This window comes from Gekko japonicus, unplaced genomic scaffold, assembly GCF_001447785.1.
Source record: "Gekko japonicus isolate JY-2015 unplaced genomic scaffold, Gekko_japonicus_V1.1 scaffold3197, whole genome shotgun sequence".
NCBI classification, from domain to species: domain Eukaryota; kingdom Metazoa; phylum Chordata; class Lepidosauria; order Squamata; family Gekkonidae; genus Gekko; species Gekko japonicus.
This window is the reverse complement of record NW_015175460.1, coordinates 7,061-15,753: the sequence shown is the minus strand read 5'-3', so window position 1 is coordinate 15,753 and position 8,693 is coordinate 7,061.

The window sequence follows — 8,693 nt, the reverse complement described above, 5'->3', positions numbered from 1 at the left end:
GACTCCACAGCTTAGAGGGAGCATTGACTGTGAGTTGCGCTACAAAACACGAAGCTGCCTTGCACTGAGTCACACCGCTGGTCTATCAAGATTAGCATTATCTACTCTGACTCACTGGCAGAGGAGTTTCCGCCTCTAGTGCCAGAGAGCTCTACAAGATCAGCTGACAACTAACCGCTTAAACACGTGTTACGTGAGAACGAAAACTGTCCCCCGGCTCCCCGAACGTATTTACTGTTTCCTAGTCTGATTTTGGGCTTATTACTCCGGTATACATACATACGTGTGTATGTACGTATGAAGCACCCTTCTCCCCCAGGATATACTCTATTTCTCCACCCAGGGAATCTGTTGAGCCCTTGTGCTGTTTCTGAAAACCCAAAGCGCTCTACATCTCCCAGAGAACTTTCCCGGGGAAGGTGGAACTGCAGTAAATTCAGCTTCCACCCGCTTACCCCCTCCCTACGTGTGAAAGGACAAGTCCTCGAAAACCCTTTTTCCTAGCAGAAGCCGCTCCCTCCCGCCCCTCTAACGTTTCCAAGTTACCGCTGCCCGGCGTCCGACTTCCGCTCTCGCTTCTCTTCCAAGCACCATGAAGAAGCCTCTTTCGTTTTTGCCGGCGCCTAGAGCGCCTCTTCCTGTGCATTTCCTTCTGCGGGGCTGGCGACCGCGGCGCCATCTGGTGGCTGGAGTTCGTTCGTTCTTATTTTTGTTGTTCAGTCGCACAGTCGAGTCCGACTCTTCGCGACCCCATGGACCACAGCCAGGCCCTCCTGTCTTCCGCCGTCCTCTGAAGTTGGCTCAATTTCCTGTTCGTTGCATCGATGACACTGTCCAACCATCTCATCCTTTGCCGTCCCCGTCTTCTTTGACCTTCAATCTTTCCCAGCATCAGGGTCTTCTCCAGTGAGTGCTCCCTTCTCATTGGGTGGCCAAAGTAGTTGAGCTTCAGTTTCATTATCTGGCCTTCCAGGGAACAGTCAGGGTTGATTTCTTTTAGGATTGACTGATTTGTTCTTCTTGCAGTCCAAGGGACTCTCAAGAGTCTTCTCCAGCACCATAGTTCAAAAGAGTCTATTCTTCGGCGCTCGGCCTTCCTTATAGTCCAACTGTTGCAGCCATGCATGACTACTGGGAATACCATTGCTTTGACCATGCGGACTTTTGTTGGCAGGGTGATGTCTCTACTTTCAGCGGCTTTCCAAGGTCTCAAACAAAGGCTGAGACCGAAGGCTGAAACCAAAGAATACGTGTTTGGGGGGCATTCATAATCAGATCCCCAGGATTTGGATTTAGCTGCGAAAAAGAAACCAAGAGGAACTATATGGTGAAGTAGTTGAGGTGCTGCCCTCCAGAAGGGTTCTGAAATTCTCCTGAAATTACAACTGATCTGCTGTCAACAGAGATCAGCTCCCCTAGTGGAAATGGCAGCCTTGGTGAACAGACTGTATGGCAATCACATCCATGCTGAATTCCCTCCCCACCCCAGGCACTACTGCCAAATCTCCAGTGTCAGATCAGGATATGGGCGGGCCTGTAGCCAGGAATTTTTTTGGGGGGGGGGTTAAATTTCATAGGGGTCAGCTAAGGTACTTAAGCATATTTAAAGTTAATTAAGTTTAATTAAATTATCTCTTAATTACACAAACCATAGAGTTTTGCCCAAAATACTGGAGTGTCACCACACAACGTCCCCAGTGTGATGACATCACTTCCATGTGACATCATCACACTGGGGACGTTGTGCAGGTTGTGGCAGTTGGGGGGGTGGGATTTCCCCCATTGATTAGCTGGCCAGTGGTGGGCAGGAGCCCCTGAGAAAGGTGAAAGTCCCACGGCGGGGGGGGGGGGGGGCTAGCAACCCTACCCTGGGGAGAGCAGGGTTTGGGGACAGGAGGGGTATAATGCCATAAAGTTCACCTTCCAAAACAGACATTTTCTCCAGGGGAACTGATCTCTGTAACCTGGAGACCAGTTGCCATTTTGCAAGATCTCCAGCCACCTGCAGACTGGCAACCCTAGACATGGTGCACATGGGGACTGAGGAGAACAGGCAACTTAGACCAGACTGTTACTCAAGGTGGGGACACCAGACCCAATCCGTGTACTCCACCGTTCCCAGGAGGTGTCCTATATAGACCCTGAACAGATCTAGCTCTGCTTAGCATCAGCAAATGCTCTCTGAGGAGTGAGGACCATATTCTGGAGGAGAGTGCTAACATAACAACTCTGTTAATATTTGTGCAGTGTGAAAGTGTAGGAGCGTGCTGCACCTTGGAGCCTGCTCTTTTGCTGAAGAAAGTGAATGAGGAAGTGTATGAGTCAAATTCCTATTTGTAAGCGTCATAGTCCAGGGGACAGTGTCACGGCAACAGGGTTTCTCTCAGAGCCAATATCATGCCTCACAGTATGCCATGAAGCTTTAAGGTGCTTCACAAGGACGTAGCTTTATCAGGTAGGTCGCTCTTATTCCGATTTTACACATGCAAACCGGAATCTGAAGTGGTGAATTGTCCAGAGTCACTTAAGGCACATCAGACTAATGGACAGCTAGAGAAGAGAAATGATCTTAGGGGAGCCAATGGCTGCATATGCTGGGGAGGGGGTGGTGGTGAATAATTCCTGGATTTCCAAGCAATATGGCAACTATCAGCTTGAGAACTTTAGCCCTTTGTGGTTCTTGACAAATATGTACCTCCATGAAGAAAATAAATTATATTTCATTGGGTTTGACTAGCCTTGGTAACATTTGTAGCATACGGAAGCTAGCAGAGACCTAGGAAGCTGTTTTACTTGGGAAGGCTGTCTATGTTGCCTTGAGCCCCACTGAATAAAGTAAAGAGTTTGTTTCTTGAAACTTTTCTTTAAGAAATGTTGACAATAAACTCAGCGGAGGACAGGGAGTTGAATCGGGTTGCAACTTCTGGGTTGGGAACTACCTGGAAACTTTGGGGGTGGAGCCTGAGGAGGGTGGGGTGTGGGAAGGGAAGGGGCCTCAGCAGGGTATGAGGCCATAGAATCTATCCGGCTCCAAAGCAGCCATTTTCTTAGGGTTCCCAAGTACTTACTGTGATCTGGCGGGGGAAACATGCTCCCCGGCCAGACCATTTCTCCCTGTAACGCACCATGCTGTTGCCAGGAAGTGACACTGGGCGACGCTCTGGCAATGGGACTGAAAACTCGATGGTACCATCGAGTTTCCAGCCCCATTGCCAGAGCGTCACCCGGCGTCACTTCCTGGCGATGGCATGGTGCGGCACGTCTGTTGTCCCCGCAGAAATGATCCTGCTAGGACGTCTGTGTCCCCCGCCGAATCACGGTAAGTACTTGGGAAGCCTGCATTTTCTCTGGGTGGAGTGTTGAGATCTCCTGGAATTAGAACTTATCCCCAGATGACAAAGATCAGCTCCCCTGGAGAAAATGGCTGCTTTGGAGGGTGGACTCTATGAAATTATACCCTACTGAGATCCTGCCCCTCCCCAAACCCTTCCACCCCCCCCAAATCTCCAGGTATTTCCCAACCCAGAAGTGGCAATTCTGTGATTTGTCCAGTGGCTTTTGCTAGGCCTGGAATTCATCCTCCCCTCAAAGGAATGTTGGGGGAGCTCACAGAAGTTCCGTTGCCACTCATCTGCGAGGCCAGGCTGTGAAATACCAAGTTAACTGTTGGTATTTTGATATATTTGAATCAGGCTAAATTCAGCTGAGGTGGTAATTCTATAGTGCCACGAAGGAGCATGCTGTTCCCCGAGTAATGAGCATTTCTCTGCCACGCATGAGTCAGTCGCTAAGTTATCTGCAGTCGCCAAGCTCTTACCCCTCCTCGTCCTTGTATCTTGGCTGCACTGTTTGTGCAGGAGTAAGGCCTTTTGCTTTGTGAAAACAAGCCCTTTGCCTGAAAAGTGGGGGGGGGCAGGGCTGATGTTGTTGATTCAGCCTTTGGGTGCCATAGGGAAATTATTTCTTTTATTTGCATGTCACCGAGAGGCCAAGCAAACACTGATGATACCCTCCCATCCCATCCATTCCTAAGCAGTCTGTGTTCAGGCCACCCGTCTCCTTGAGGGAGAGAAAGAGCAAGAGAGTGCACACAGGCCACTGGCAGTAATGCCTTTCCTTCCAACACCTGAGATCCAGTGAGCAGAGGAGAGCCCATGTGGGTCACAGGATCTGGCAGGTAACCAGAAAGGCCATCTCAGTTTGTTGTTTCTGTAATACTCAATTTTCTGTCCAAAGGCAGAGAGATTTTTGAGGGTGTGATGCAAGGAAGTCATTCCTACACCATCCAATGGTGCAAGTTTACTTACTTTTTATTCTTCTTCTAGAAGGGAGATGCATGACAGAGTGTGATGTCCTCTGGGGGCAGGAGAACCATGCCTGGGGACCATGGGGTCTTGGAAGCACCAAGACAGTCACTGCTTCCTTGTGAGAGCCGATTTGGCGTAGTGACTAACAGGGGCAGACTCTAACCTGGAGAACTGGGTTTGATTCCCCATTTTTCCACATGAAGCCAGCTGGGTGACCTTGGGTCAGTCACAGCCCCCCCAAAAAAACAAACCTAGCTTGCCACAGAAATAGCTAGAGTTTCAGGCTGCCAGACAATCTTTGGATCTCCTGGCTATATTACTCCCACTGCCATACAATGATGATGATGATGATGATGATGATGATGATGATTACTTCCTTGCACAAGTTGTTTTATTGGAAGATGACCAATCCAAGCACCTGAAGGTGTGGTTATAGAGTTGGTCTGGAGGGTGGACTCTATGGAATTATACCTCACTTATGTCCTGCCCCCCTCCCCTAACCTCTCCACTCCAAAATCTCCAGGAAGATGGCAGGCCAGCTCACTGAAAAAGAGTCTGAAATCAGAGTTACAGGAACTAATTATTCTCAGCACTAGGTTGGAATCCAAAACCAGTGCCTTGAGTTTAGGGTTGTCAGGTCTAGATTGGGAAATACCTGGAGACTTTGGGGATGAATCCAAGAAAGAGAGGAGATTAGAGAGGGGAGGGGCCTCAGCAGGGTACAATGCCATAGAGTCCGCCTTCCAAAGCAGCCATTTTCTCCAGGGGAGCTGATCCCTGTCAGCTGGAGAAGATCTGTTGTAAAAGCAGGAGATCTCCAGGCCCCACCTGGAGGCTGGCAACCCTACTTGAGTAGTCAACTTCCAGCCGGTGGCTGGGATTGCGACTGATCTCCAGGTGACAGGGATCAGTTCATCTGGAGAAAATGGCAGCTTTGGAAGACGGGCTCTACTTTTGGAGCTGGTAATCCTAAACTTCACATACCTCAGGGTTACACGACGTTACAAAGGAGAAGAGCCGAAATGCTGCAACCCGCCTCTTTGCCTTGGACTCTCCTTGAGCCAACTCCTCTCCCGCTCTCTGGTTTCTTCTGCTTTCCCCTTCTTCTCGTGGCTGGTTTGGATTCCCCTTTCTGTCTCCACTCCTGCACCTTCTCCCTCCAGCCAACCTCCTCCCCTTTCCCTTCCTTCTTTTGTATAGCCTCAGCGCCACCCTCCTCCTCCTCTGTTCCCTGCTCCTTAGCCAGCTCTTGCTCTCCTTAGCCGTGCCCTGCCTTAACCCACCTGGCCCCAGATTAAGATTATGGACTGGCTGCTACGAATAGATATTTAAATTATTGCCTTGCTCCTATTCAAGAAATGCAATGGAACTGATAATTCATAGAAGAAAACACCTTCCAACTCTATAAGAACTCTATAAGATTACTCTTGAGGAAGACCTTTGAAATGAGTGTAAAAACCGGTGTACTCATCGAGTAAAGAGAGGAAAATGCTGGACTCAGTTGAGAAAATGAATAAGTTGGACTCTGTTTTAATGTAAAATTGAGATTATGAATAATGTTGGACTTTGTTTCAATGCAAAATTTATTAAATGTGTCATTGTCATCGATCACAGTGGTTTCTTGTTCGTTCCCAGATTAAGATTGCCATCCACACACACACCCCCGTCGCGGCACTGGCACCAGCATGATGATGTCACCTGCACGTGACATCATCATGTTGCTGCCGTCAGGGGTGACACTCTAGGGTTTGAGCAAACTCTATGGTTTTGAGGGCAAAAGATATGCCTACTGCGCCCAGGAGACCCCCTGCCGGCAGCCAGCTAGGACCTGGCAACCCTAGCCCAGATAGACATTGCTTCTTTTCTCAGGTTCACCAGCTACCTCCTTGCCTTCTGAGCCTCCCTGTGGCAGAATGTCAAAGCTGCCCTGTTGCAGAGGCTACCATGGCTCAAACCATGGAGTTTTGCCCCAAAAGCAGAGTGTCGCCATCAATGCTCCCTCTAAGCTGTGGAGTCTTGTGAGCAAAAGTTCTACTTTGTGAGCTACTAGCATTAAAGTTGTAAGCAAAAAGTTTGGTTACTGCATAAATTAGTCTGCTCTGGAGCCACCCTTCCAGAGCTCAGACAAAAATGTGTGAGCCGGAGGCTAAAAAACTGTGAGTTAGCTCACACTAACTCAGCTTAGAGGGAACACTAGTCGCCATGCAACATCGCTGATGTGATTATGTCACTTCTGCGTGATGTCATTGTGTTGCTGTTTGGGGGCGGGGCTTCCCCCTCCAGCCAGGTGTTTGGGAGAGTTGTGATCAGATGTCACACTGATCACCATGGCCACCGGCAGCTCTTCCACAGCATCGGGCCCGCCGCCACCTTCTTGCTGGCCTCCCACTCGAACCCTGTGTGTCTGCCTCGCCTCTCTTTGCCGTCCTACTTGCCCCACTGCCGGACCTGAGCAGCACTGTCTGCTTTGCTTACCAGGACCCACTGGGCCTGGTGCTCAGCTTTTCTCTGTCGACAGCATCATCGGGCGCAGCCTCAGCCCTGCCACCAGCAGCTGCACCTCCCTGTCCACTGTCCTGCCCGGCCTAGCCCACTCACTCCTGGGCTTGCCTAAGTGGTTTTAAACAAGCCTTGGGCGAATAACCACTTATGCATTCATTGCTAAAAGGTTTTTAAAAATGGCAGCAAAACCGGAAGTGACTGATCTGACTTCCCAAAAGGCTTCACCCCACAAGAGAACAATTGGACACCTGCAGAAGTGCTGTGAAACCGGTAGGATCAGTAAATACCAGACTTTCTGAGGTGTCGGGAAAGTCAGGTGAGCACAGGGGCCTGACAACTAGGGAACAGAAAGAAGAAGAGGAGATTGGATTTATACCCTGCCCTTTACTACCCAAAGGAGTCTCAGGGCAGCTTACAAAATCCTTTCCCTTCCCCTCCTCCCAACATGCACCCTGTGTCAAGCCCGCCCTGGGCTCCTGGCGTAGACCCTCCAGTGGCCGTGAGAGGCTGACTAAAAGAAGGCCCAGCCAGAGAGAGAGAATGGGTCAGGGAGCTAAATAAAAATACCCTTTTTAAGTTGAAGGAAAGCTGATGTTTCCTGTTATTCACAATACTACATGGACTCTATGGCACTGTACCTCACTGAAGTCCCTTCCCTCCCCAAACCGCACCTTCCTCAGGCTCCTCCCTCAAAATATCTAGGAATTTCCTAACCTTGAGCTGGGAACCATACATATACTGGTTTCATCTGTGGCTTGGAGGTCCCAGTCAGCACTGGGTTCCTTCCTCCTCCTTTATATTTTCACAAAGGAACTCATGCTAGCTGCATGGTCTCTGGAAATATTGGTGCTGCTTGGGGAATGCTGGTGAGAAAAATGTGTGTGTGTTTGTTAAATGTACACACTACATTTATCAGGAGGTGGTGCAAGTTGGCAGGAATGAACTGGAGGAGGGTGAGCTCAAAAGAAAATTTCTTAAGAGTTGTAAGCAGGGATGGTAACCACTACTAGAAAAAAAGAGGAGGATTTAGTATGCCTGGGGCCTGAGGCCGTGAGATGGAGTAAAGACTCCTGTGGGAACCAGTGGTTCTCAGGCTTTTTATTTTTATTTTTTTACCACACACCCTAAATAGTGGGAAGCTCTTAATCGTCTTTGCAGGACTGGTTCCCTTGGGAAGACTTAACGGTGCAAACCTGAGCAGAGTTACATCCTTCTCAATCCAGTGAAGCCCCAGAGTGACTGTAAGCGCCAAGCACACTAGTTCCATTTGTGCAAATTCAGTCTCCAGTTCCGGCATCTGTTAATGCATTTCCAAATTCATTCCTCAATTCCTATGAACTATTCCTACTCTCTGTGTTCCAGAAACACTATATGCCCATGTAATATGATTCTTCTTCCCATCAACCTGTGTGAGTTCCACGCCACATTCCTATTTATCTATCTATTTAAGGGGTTGTGTGTTTGTTTGCTGTTGTCATTTTTACCATACAGAGAAAACAAAAAAAAAAGGGGGTAGAAAATTTTCAACCCAGAGCAGACCAGGTAACCAAAAAGAGTGAAAAAAGAAATAAAGAAAAACTTATATATGGAATTATCTCTGTCACTTTTAAAAAGCTAAAATTATATTCCAAAAATTTAAATCAAATTATAAATATTAAAAAACTGTGCATCAAAATACATCAGTCTTTGGTTACATATATAGGTACCTTCCCCTAGTGTAATAAGACATTTTTAGTAAAATTGCACTTGTAGTCATGGGGCTGTCACACACAAGCATCTTTCCTAAGACTAGGTACAATTATCGATAACATAAAATACAAGTAAACCAAACACTGTGAGGCATCCCTCAGTGGTTAGATATGTACAATATATACCATACAATGT